This window comes from Pan paniscus, chromosome 1 (genome assembly GCF_029289425.2).
Source record: "Pan paniscus chromosome 1, NHGRI_mPanPan1-v2.0_pri, whole genome shotgun sequence".
In the NCBI taxonomy this organism is placed as follows: Eukaryota; Metazoa; Chordata; class Mammalia; order Primates; family Hominidae; genus Pan; species Pan paniscus.
This window is the reverse complement of record NC_073249.2, coordinates 105,457,933-105,470,710: the sequence shown is the minus strand read 5'-3', so window position 1 is coordinate 105,470,710 and position 12,778 is coordinate 105,457,933. Positions and strand designations below refer to the sequence as shown.

The 12,778-nt window shown below is 38.0% G+C and overlaps 1 pseudogene; it reads left to right on the top strand.

Moving 5' to 3' along the window:
* LOC117978934 (myomegalin-like) overlaps positions 1–11,778 on the top strand; it is a 94,691-nt pseudogene extending 82,913 nt beyond the window's left edge.
* Positions 11,779–12,778: the final 1,000 nt, after the last annotated feature.

Sequence of the window (12,778 nt, the reverse complement as noted above, 5' to 3'; positions counted from 1 at the left end):
TTCTTTACTAAATAACATTCTTCTTGCCTAATACTGTATTATGGACTTCATCAGGGAAGGGACTAATCCATCTTTGCATGCTAACGTTTAAGCTGAAATAAAGTAATCCCTCAATTAACATTTTGCAGAAACCTCCTTAGGTTCCCCTACAAACCTGCCCCTATTTTAGTTAATAGAATGCATTCCCACTGACATGCTGGAAATTTCAGCATTGTCTTTGGTCCTCCCTCCAGTCTAATCTGAATCTCACAAGTCATCAAGGCCTGTGGCTTCTGTCTCTGAAACGTCTTTTGAGTCTTTCTCCCTGTACCTCTTGTCCTTAGACAGTCCCCCTCCCTATTCTGGTTAGTTGCCCCTGACCCACCCACCTTCTTCATAATTCCTTCTTCAACATGGACCCGATCATGCCAATACTTTGCTTAAAGCTCCCTGATAAGTCTTTGATTTCTACTGATTATTATCCAGTTTTTTACTTTTTAAATTTTTTTTATTTTGAGACAGAGTCTCTCTCTGTCACCCAGGCTGGAGTGCAGCAGCATGATCTTGGCTGACTGCAACCTCCACCTCCTGGGTTCAAGCGATTCTCCTGTTTCAGCCTCCCAAGTAGCTGGGATTACAGGCGCATGTCACCACGCCCAGCTAATTTTTGTATTTTTAGCAGAGATGAGGTTTCACCATGTTGGTTAGGCTGGTCTCAAAAGCCTGACCTCGAGTGATCTGCCTGCCTTGGCCTCCCAAAGTGCTGGGATTATAGGTGTGAGCCACCGTGGCCGGCCTATCTAGTTGTCTTAGCAGGATTTTCACAAACTAGTTGCAAACTATTTTCTATACTCCTTACCACACACTAAGCCACTTAACCTGCACCAGACACACTTGGGATGTTTTTATTTCCTTATTTCTGTTTCCCCAAATCTTACTTGTTGCATCCTCACCTCAATAAAAATTAATTGTTCCCTGTATAACTTTACCATCAGAGTCCCCTCTCACCTTAAGCAAACCTAATTTATAAAATTCCAATTTTATGATAAAAGCATTGTTTTTAAAAATGTTTACAACCAAATTTCTTTAAATAATTGAATCCCCAGGCATATAAAAGTATTGTTCTATTACTATAATTCTATTAAAAGTATTATTCTAGCAATTTGGCTTTCAGGAACAACCTGTATTAGATAGGAAAAAATTATATTAATATATACTCTGTCCTGCAATGGTTTAGAGAACGAATAGACTTAAGCAGTGTTCATGATCCAGGGGTAATGATAAATAGGTTGGGAAAATTGATAAGTAGCTCAGGGGAAACCCTGAAGCTGTACAGTTTATTCTTCCTTGACTAGATTGCTGATCCAACTAAATCCCTAATTATGTCAAGGGTCACAAAGAGGGCAGAGATGAGGTGAGAGGCTGTGGACCAAGGCAAGACTCAAATAGGAACCTGGATCCAGAAGAGTGTCTGTGGCAGTTAATAACGATTAATGCCTGTGTGTTTTTCAGAACATTGAGCTGAAGGTTGAAGTGGAGAGCTTGAAATGAGAACTCCAGGACAAGAAACAGCATCTGGATAAAACATGGTAAGTTGTAATTTTAAGCTCTGGTCCTTTCCAGAGTCTGTCTTACTAATCTGAGAGCAATAGATTTAGAACCAAATTCCTTAACCTATCTGTGGCATTTGAATCCTGTGTCTGATTCAGGAACTGAAACAATAGATTTTCATATGCTGTGTTTCCCTTGGGCTCTCTCTCTATTACTAGGTCAGATGGACCTTGTCATAAGTTAGTAAATCCACCAGGCCTAAGATTGCAAACTTCCTATTAGTCAGCAATCAACTAAATTGAAACAGTGAATGTTTCCACTTTTAGTAGAGACAAATGCAAATAAGCTTTATCAAAAAGTATCAGTCAGCCTATAATAACATCAAGAGCTGAGATAACGTTTGGGGAAAATGGGCACTCTCATACACTACCAGTGAGTGTAAATTGTGACAACATTTTTAGTATGTGATGCTACCTATTATAGTAAAAAAGGAGGATTTCCTTTGATCAAACAATCCCTAGAAGGAATCTGTTTCTTATAAATAAAAGCGTTAGTGTGAAAGGATAAATGTATAAGGATGTTTATTGCATCATTAGTTGTAATGGCAAAAAACTAGAAACAATTATCCATCAATAGGGCATTGACTGAATAAATTTTGGTATTACTACACTGTGGACTATTATGCAGTTATTGAAGAATGAGTTAGCTCTATATTATTGTCCTAGTGGGAATTCCTTGATTAAAGTAAGGGGGAAAAGTTGCTGAGTGATAATTTTAGTATATTGAGGAAGAGTGAGATCACAGTCCGTGATAGGGAGAAGACCTGATATTTTTCTTTATATACATTTATATTGCTAAAATGGTTACTTTTATAATTTACAGTTTTTTAAAAGCTTAGTGTTAAATGACAAGTATTACTAAAATTATTAAAAATATTTTCAGACTTCAATAAAGTTTCAGAATACAAAAATTAATGTACAAAAATCAGTAGCATTTCACCAGGCATGGTGGCTCACGCCTGTAATCCCAGCACTTTGGGAGGCCGAGGTGGGTGGATCACGAGGTCAGGAGATCGAGACCATCCTGGCTAACACGGTGAACCCCGTCTCTACTAAAAATACAAAAAAAAAAAATTAGCCAGGTGTGGTGGCAGTCGCCTGTAGTCCCAGCTACTTGGGAGGCTGAGGCAGGAGAATGGCGTGAACCCGGGAGGCAGAGCTTGCAGTGAGCCGAGATCATGCCACTGCACTCCAGCCTGGGCGACAGAGCCAGACTCCGTCTCAAAAAAAAAAAAAAAAAAAAAATCAGTAGCATTTCTACACACCAATAACATTCAAGCTGAGAGCCAAATCAAGAATGCAATCCCATTTACAATATCCGCTAAAAAAAAAATACCTTGGAATACATCTAACCAAGGAGGTGAAAGATCTCTACAAGGAGAACTACGAAACACTGCTAAAAGAAATCATAGATGACACAAACAAATGGAAAAACATTCCATGCTCATGGATTGGAAGAATCAATATCATTAAAATGGCCATACTGCCCAAAGTAATCTACAGATTCAACACTATTCCTATCAAACTACCAATGTCATTCATCAAATGACCAAGATCAAAGCCAGAGGCATCACACTATCCAACTTCAAACTATACTACAAGGCTACAGTTGCCAAAACAGCATGTTGCTGGAAAAAAAAAAAAAAGACACATAGACCAATGGAAGCAAGTAGAGAACCCAAAAATAAAGCTACACACCTACAGCAATCTGATCTTTGACAAAATCAACAAAAATAAGCAGTGGGGAAAGCACTCCCCTATTCGATGGTGGTGGGATAGATAACTGGCTAGCCATATGCAAAAGAATGAAACTGGGCCCCTACCTTTCAGCACATATAAAAATTAACTCAAGATGGAGTAAAGATGTAAATGTAAGACCTCAAACTATAAGAATCCTAGAAGAAAACCCAAGAAACACCATTCTGGACATTGGCCTCAGGAATTTATGACTAAGTCCTCAAAAGCAATTGCAACAAAAACAAAAAGAGACAAGTCGGATTTATTTAAACTAAAGAGTTTTGCACAGCAAAAGAAACTATCAACAGAGTAAACAGACAACCTGTAGAATCTAAAAAAATTTGCAACTAGCATCTGAAAAGGGTCTAATATCCAGAATCCATAAGGAATTTAACAATTGAACAATGAAAAACAAATAACCCCGTTAAAAAAATGAGCAAAAGGCATGATCAAACACTTTTCAAAAGAAGACATACAAATGCCCACCAAATATATGAAAAATTGCTCCACATCACTAATCATCAGAGAAATATAAATCAAAACCACAATGAGATACCATCTCACACCAGTCAGAATGGCTACTATTAAAACGTCTAAAAACAACAGATGCTGGTGAGGCTGCATAGAAATGGGAATGCTTACACGCTGTTGGTGGAAATATAAACCAGTTCAGTCACTGCAGAAAGCAGTTTGGAGATTTATCAAAGAACAACCTTAATGGTTCCACTTGCTAAACTGTATGTCCGGCTCTGATTGGCTAATGCTCTGTGGTTTTAGGGCTGATGTGGAGAATCTCAACAGTCAGAATGAAGCTGAGCTCCGACGCCAGTTTGAGGAGCGACAGCAGGAGACGGAGCATGTTTATGAGCTCTTGGAGAATAAGATCCAGCTTCTGCAGGAGGTGAGGAGTTCCCAAAGTCCATAGGTAGGGGTTCTCTTTTATTAACACTCCTTTTCCTTCTGCTCTGCCTTCTGGCATTCACCTTTTCCGTCTCTACTTTCCCTCTCAAATTCATCAATGTTCCTGGGTCTTAGGGCTCCTAATCTGGTAGGAATTTTGCAGCCTCTCAGTTTTTGTTCTTTTTCCAGGAATCCAGGCTAGCAAAGAATGAAGCTGCGCGGATGGCAGCTCTGATGGAAGCAGAGAAGGAGTGTAACCTGGAGCTCTCAGAGAAACTGAAGGGAGTCACCAAAAACTGGGAAGATGTACCAGGAGACCAGGTCAAGCCCGACCAATACACTGAGGCCCTGGCCCAGAGGGACAAGTAGGTGCCTTCGGTGCTCTTTTTGTCGCTTGTCTTTTGCCCATTCTCAAGGCATGCAGCAGCTGCCCTGTTCCCTTTCAAGGACTGACAGTAGGAGCTTCACTATTTCTAAGACTTTATGGGCCCACAACCGAAGACATTCTTTTCAGGGTTGAATTTTCAGTGGTATCCATTATGAAAACTCACTTCATGGATTCAGTGGGCAAATAGCGGCAAGCAAGAGACATGGATTCACTTATTCAGCAAACATTTACTGGGCATGCCACATGCCAGATACCGGGCTAAGTATCTGGCATGTGTTACAGAAACAAAAGACCTAAATCTTGTCACCAAGAAACATGTTACATGATTTTAGTAAGTTCCCTGATAGAAGAGCATGGGGTGCTCTGGGGAAATATTGGAGGGTCATCCATTCCACATTAAAAGAGCAAGTTGTCTGCTGTGGTCTGAATGTTTGTGTCCCATCCCCACCTCCCTCCCCCACCAGTTTATATGTTGAAATCTTAACCCTTAAGGTTAATACTTCTGCCTCCAGAAGTAGTATGAGGTGGAGCCATTAGGAGGTGATTAAATCATAGACATTGGAGATGGAGCCCTCATAAATGGGATTAATACGCTTGTAAAAGAGACCCCAGAGAGCTAGTTAGCCCCTTCTACCATGTGAGGATATAGTGGGAATGCACCGTTATGAGCCAGAGTGTGAACCTTCACCAGACATTGAACCTGTCAGTGATTTGATCTAGGACTTCCCAGCCTCCAAAACTGTGAGAAATACATTTCCGTTGTTTATAAGCCACCCAGTTTATGGTGTTTTGTTATAGCAGCCCAAAAAGACTAAGATAATGCCATTGAAGGTTTCCTAGAGGAAGTGAAATCTGAGCTGAGCTTTGAAGGATGAATAGGAGGTAGAATAAATAGGTAGAAAGTGGATAGGGAAAGGAAATATTCTATGCAGAAGGAGAAACTATGGAGGGAAGACACAGGGAAAGGAATATTTCAAGAACTTTAAATAATTGTACATAACTGGAGCAAGTGAGAAGACACGTGAGAGGTAAGCTGTTTTGAGAATAGGTGTCTGATTGTGCCAGCTTTGTATACCATTATAAGGAACTTGGACTTTGTCCTGAAAGTAACTGGGCAATTGTTGAGGTCACCACCATCTACTGTCTGGATTACCGAGGAAACTTTCTAAATGTTCTCTCCAATTCCAGTCCTGCTCCTCTCATTCAATCTCAACCTAATAATTCAGAGTAGTTCTGAAATAGATAATTCAACAACAACAAATTGGCAAATAATGTAGCCTCTTAGGTGCATAAGACTGTGGTGGTATAAAAAGCTTTAAGGAGCTTTTAACTGAATAGGCAAAAACCACATGTGCATACCATGACCAATGTGACCTTTCCAAGACGTAAATTTAATCGCACCATGGCACAGCCATTTAAGAAGCTTTGCAATACCTTTAGGAGATAAGATCCATACTCCTAATGTGGCCATCAAAGCCTTTTATGATGTAACCTCTGATTTCTCCCACACTCATCACCCACCACCATTCCTTAACTTCATTCATGCCAGGCTAGTAATAATAATGATGGCTAAGCTTTGTTGAGCTCTTACCATACAGCTGAGTACTTTATGTTCTTGTTTAACAGCCCCATGAGATATGAATTATTATACTTTATTAATGAAAAAATTGGCATCTGGAGAGTTGTGAAACATGGTTTCAGGGATTGCTGACATCCAAACCCTGAAGCCATACTGCCTCCAGAAGCATAAGAAGCTATGGCAAGTCTCCAGAATTTTGCTCATGCTTTTCCTTCTGTGGGAAACATCTGCCAATTTTTTCCCTTCTAGTGAACCTCACTAAGGCATCAATCGTCATTTCTTTGAAGGCTTTGTGATAGCAGAATGAAGTTTCTGTATTGTTTCTTTTATATATATATATATATATATATATATATATATACACACACACACACACACATATTGTACAATTCTCAGTATGGCACTGTATTTGCTTTCAGATTTTCCCTACTAGGTTCCCCAATACTGTCTCATATTTGAACCCCAATAAAAAAACTGAACTAAAAACCAAAACAAAACAAAACCCCAAGTAAACCACATGCACATCTGAAAATAAATTGAGGCCACTCATCAGATGACCTTGAACAATTTTGGAGAGTAGGAGAACAGATCCTCAGTAGAGACTAAGGGTCAAAGAGATGAGCAAAGTTTGAGGTTTAAGAAAAGTAGAGATGTTCTAGCGCAGATACCACGAGGGAATTTCATATGGAGTCCACATTCCTCTTTCTTGTCATCATTGCGGTTTACATTTGTATAATGTTTTTAATTTTTTGTTTCTGTTTTTGTTTTTGTTTTGAGATGGAGTCTCACTCTGTTGCCCAGGGTGGAGTACAGTGGCAAGATCTCGGCTCACTGCAACCTCTGCCTCCCGGGTTCAACCGATTTTCCTGCCTCAGCCTACCGAGTAGCTGGGATTACAGGCATTCACCACCACGCCCAGCTGATTTTTGTATTTTTAGTAGAGACAGGGTTTCACTATGTTGGTCAGGCTGATCTCAAACTCCTGACCTCAGGTGATCCAACCGCCTCAGCCTCCCAAAGTGCTGGGATTACAGGGATTACAGGCATGAGCCACCATACCCAGCCCAATGTTTTTAAGTTTTTGAAGTTATTTCTCCTGGGAGTCATGGCTCACACCTGTAATCCTAGCACTTTGGGAGGCCGAGGCGGGCGGATCACGAGATCACCATCCTGGCCAACAGGGTGAAACCCCATCTCAACTCAAAATACAAAAATTGGTTGGGCGTGGTGGCGCATGCCTGTAGTCCCAGCTACTCGGGAGGCTGAGGCAGGAGAATCGCTTGAACCAGGGAGGTGGAGGTTGCAGTGAGCCAAGATTGCACCACTGCACTCCAGTCTGGCGACAGAGCAAGACTCCGTCTCAAAAAAAAAAGAATCACAACTGGAAACATTTCATTTAGTACCCAGCACATTTTCAAGGACCTGGAAGGTTCATGTTCCAATATATACAAACAGAGAATATGCCTAGCACATAGATGATCAATAAGTTTATTTTTTTTCTTTTATTATTATACTTTAAGTTTTAGGGTACATGTGCACATTGTGCAGGTTAGTTACATATGTATACATGTGCCATGCTGGTGCGTTGCACCCACTAACTCGTCATCTAGCATTAGGTATATCTCCCAATGCTATCCCTCCCCTCACCCCACAACAGTCCCCAGTGTGTGATGTTCCCCTTCCTGTGTCCATGTGATCTCATTGTTCAATTCCCACCTATGAGTGAGAATATGTGGTGTTTGGTTTTTTGTTCTTGCGATAGTTTACTGAGAATGATGATTTCCAATTTCATCCACGTCCCTACAAACGACATGAACTCATCATTTTTTTATGGCTGCATAGTATTCCACGGTGTATATGTGCCACATTTTCTTAATCCAGTCTATCATTGTTGGACATTTGGGTTGGTTCCAAGTCTTTGCTATTGTGAATAGTGCCGCAATAAACATACGTGTGCATGTGTCTTTATAGCAGCATGATTTATAGTCCTTTGGGTATATACTTCTCAAAAGAAGACATTTATGCAGCCAAAAAACACATGAAAAAATGCTCACCATCACTGGCCATCAGAGAAATGCAAATCAAAACCACAATGAGATACCATCTCACACCAGTTAGAATGGCAATCATTAAAAAGTCAGGAAACAACAGGTTCTGGAGAGGATGTGGAGAAATAGGAACACTTTTACACTGTTGGTGGGACTGTAAACTAGTTCAACCATTGTGGAAGTCAGGGTGGCGATTCCTCAGGGATCTAGAACTAGAAATACCATTTGAGCCAGCCATCCCATTACTGGGTATATACCCAAAGGACTATAAAGCAACTGCTTTCTAAGTGGGATGGCTGAAGCAAGAGACCTTAAATCACTTGACCATCTTCACAAAACAGAACTGAAGCAGAACCAGAAGTCCCCTGATAGCCTTTCAGGGACACCACCTACAAATACACCGTAATCCCTCATACTCCACACGCCACTTCAGGGAAAGGGACATGAGGCAGGAATACAAATATATACCATCTGTGACACTTCCTAAGCTCCTGGCTTCAGAGTAGCCATCCTGATAATAATTTTTTAAAGTCCACATTATAAATGTGCAAGTTAAGGGAGTTATGGAAATCATTCCAGATACTGGTTCACCAGCAACATCAGTTTAGCCCTAAATATTGTCATAAGTTCTCTGATAGGCTCATGTGATTTAAGCTGGTGCTCTGTCGAGACTAGACTTGGGCGTTTTATCCTTTTTATGACATTATGTATGTTGAAGAGAATATATGAATATATTTTATATATATGAATATATATAAAACCTTCATTATCACATTATTCTCAATCCAGCATTTTCTCAGCCCCTGATTTTCATGTTAGTTCAGCATTCTTACATCTTTACAGATTTTCATCTAAGACTACATTTCTATTGTTTTATATAATCAGCCCCCCTAAGATCAACATGTCCACATTTTTTGGCAAAGACAAAGCCTACTGATTTCAGGATCATTATTTTCCTTTTTCAAAAGCACAAACCCAAACTGACAAATAAATCAAGAGAAATTCTCCTTTTTTCTATGCTAATTTAGAAGTAGAGTCTTTATTTCTTTTCAAACCCAAAGAGAATCAGACACACAATATGAATTTATCTACTTTCGCTTGCTCAGACTGAGAGGAAAGATTAATATTTTCAGGCTGTTAGTCAAAACTGTTCATTCAAATATTATTTAATAAAATCCAAGAACCAGCTAAAAAGTCACTTAAGCTAAGAAACCTTCACCAGCCTCATGGGAAATTGTGTACAGTTTTCTACTAGAATAGCCTATAAATGCTTACTGAAAATGTCTAAGTTCATATCTTGGTAACTAACATTTTAATTCAATCTGCAGAATAATATATGCTTCTTTAGTGCTAAGATATGAATATTAGAGGCATTCTTTCTTAAAATTTCTATTTAGTTATACTTTCACAAATAACTATATAATATTAAAATTCTGCATGTGGCATAAAACATATTTTAACGGAGAAGGTAATGTGTAGGGAGTTTATTTCTGTTTGCTATTAGAACTTGTGTTTATTCTTGGTTAAAAAAACTGCACTGATTACAACATAGAAAAAAACAAAAGTATGTTGTATATCTCTTACAGTAGAAGATAAAGAGTAGTTCTAAATTTAGAAAGGAAAAATAAATATACACAGTGAAAATATGTGTCAGTGAGATGTTAATCAAAGATCAACTATTGCTGAGACCAGCAATATTAAATCCCTGCACGATTACTCATATTATAATGAGAATTTTAAAAAGAAAATATGAACACATAACATAATGAAGGCAGAAGTCACTCTCATCCTTCATCTTTGTATTCCCAATTCAGGAAGCTGGTATAGTATCTTCATTATAATTACTATTCAACAAACATTTGTAAAATGAATGAATAAGGAATGAATGATGAGAAAAATGATAAACATCTCCCTCTGTCTCCTGGGAGTTAACTGCACTACTTTCTTTTAAATTTAATTAATCCTCAATGTCCTTGTAAAATAGCCAAAGGGAAAATGTATTTACATTACTCTAAATATTGATGCAATCTACAAAAAGGGTTAAACAACTTCCTCAAAGTAAATAAAACGTTCACAATCCAGCTAGGATAAAAGGATTTAAATCATTTCCTAGGTAGAGGGCTTTCAATTAGAGCCCCTGCTGCATTAACCATGGGAACTCATCTCACTCTCTTCATGATGGAGCCCTGAGTGTTGCTCCTAATCTGTACTCTACCATTCTAATGCTTTTAAGGTTCCTTTTCAGCCCTTCCTCCTCGTAATCCACAAATACTGAGACCAAGGCATTTTTTGGGTCAGTCCTAATTTCAAGCATTCTATCCTGCCCTCCCCAAATGAACTCACACTTATTAGACCATATGTTCCTATATTAGTTCAGGAAGGGGGAAAAAATGTTAATCACACTTGTATATAAGAGATCATAGAAAAACAGTTTACTAACCTGTGAAAATACCATTCGTTCTCTGTTTACCTCTGGTCCACAGCTAAGCAATCAGTAGGATATAAATGTACCCTATGTTCACTATTCAGTATTCATAAGTATACTACTTATGAATTGGAAATCTGACACAACATTTACATGACCTAATTTTGAAAATTTAAAATAGTGTAAGGCCCCTAGGCTTAATTTTACAGGGGAAAGATTAAAGGGACACAAGCAAACATATATTCTCTCTCTGTGCTGTGGGACACTGGTAATTTTTTGACTTAAAATATTTGATACTTAAAATGCCAAACTTCTACATTTCTGCAGTAACAAGGCAGTTATCATATTGAATACCATTTCTTTCTCTCCAGTAAGTAGAGTTAATATTAGCACATGAACTGAAAATATTAAGTGATTATAAAAAAGTCCAAATAAATTCATTAAAATTTAGCTTGGCAAAATGTTAGTTTCATGTTCTTGGTAGAAGTCCTTTTATATTTATATTCAAATGAAATGAACAATTTACAAGCAAAGGAAATGGCATCAAATATTTGACACCCTGCCTCCCAAGGTGTATTGATTCATGCTTTTTGCTCAGATCTAGGTTTCTCCACTCAGGAAAAGAGGAGAATGTACCCATACTTGGGAAAACAAGTTTCCAATGGCACTGCTTTGATCAAACAGCAAAATTCTATCCATCTATGTATTGCCATCTGACAGTATGACAAATGGTCCCATGTGCAATATTCACACTGCATTGTAGTCAAACCCGTAAGTCAAAGGATATGAAATAATAGTAACTACACATTAAGCACAGAAGAAAATGAAACAAACAAAAAGGTTTTAAACCAACCAAAAATATGTCTTATTTTGGATATTCTATATGTTCTTACATTCTCTCAGGTCTTTTGTGTCATTATGAACACAATTCTAACAAGCTTGATTATTTTATTTCCATTCACATATTACAGGCAACAAGCTGAAAAAGTAGAACGGGGTGTAGAGAGACAGGACAAAGTACAGATTAGGGCTTGAAGTGCCCCTGACCAGTCGACAGCAACCACATGGAATAATGACTCATGTGCATTAATGATCACACTAAATGATATTTGTTTTTTACCTAGTCCTTCAACTGACAGCTTAAAGAACTTCAGGTTGTTCTGATTCTTGAGTCTCCTCTACAGCTTCAGAGAGGACTTTCATTTTATTTTGGATCAAATGCTCCACAACTAGTTGAAACTGGAATTAAATTTTATATGAAGTTCCTAGATGATTTAAAGCTGTAAGAAGAAGAAGAATGAATCATAAGAAAACTTGCTGCTACAGATATCAAAAAGGAATGTTACCATCCCTCATGCTAATCCTTTTCATTTTAAATAAACAGGATCTAAAAAAAATAATGCTGGGAAGTCCTAACCACATCAAGAATGCCTCAGATCAGTGACCCAAGGAATCTTCCAGAATGGATGAAATAGACCCAAAGCTGAATTCACCTAATTTTAGGGCCAAAAACCCAAAAAACAAAACAAGACCAAAAAAATCTTCAGATACTGGGAGAACAAATCTCAATTGCTCAATTGTATCTTATGAAAACAATTTTTCAAAATAAAACAAGAGATATTTAAGATTCATTAAGTTCTTGTCATTTCAAATTTTAAGAAAAATATTTTCTAATGGAATTACATATATTTGTATGATTCTTCTAGTTATATCCATGGTAATAAATACTCTTTTCAGTTGGAAATAAAACCCATTTGTGCTATATTATTAGGGAAAATATCTACATAAATTAGTTTTTAATTTAACTAAAGTCTATCTTTTGAATTCATAAGCATAAAATTTTAACCACTTGCAAAATTTATAACACACTTAAGGTAGTCAGATGCCTTGTCAAGTAGTTTAACAAAAGTGATTTTCACCTGTTTGTTTTAATAACAGTGCATCGATTTTATGAAAATCAGGCATGCCCTCGGGTCCTAACAAAGTATACGAAGCTGAATGGATCTATGCCAAATATGCCAGATTTTACTTTCTGAGTCTGATTTTATACTTCTGTCCTCTTTCTTACCACATGGCTTCCAGTATCACTTACAGACTAACCCTTCAAAAGGA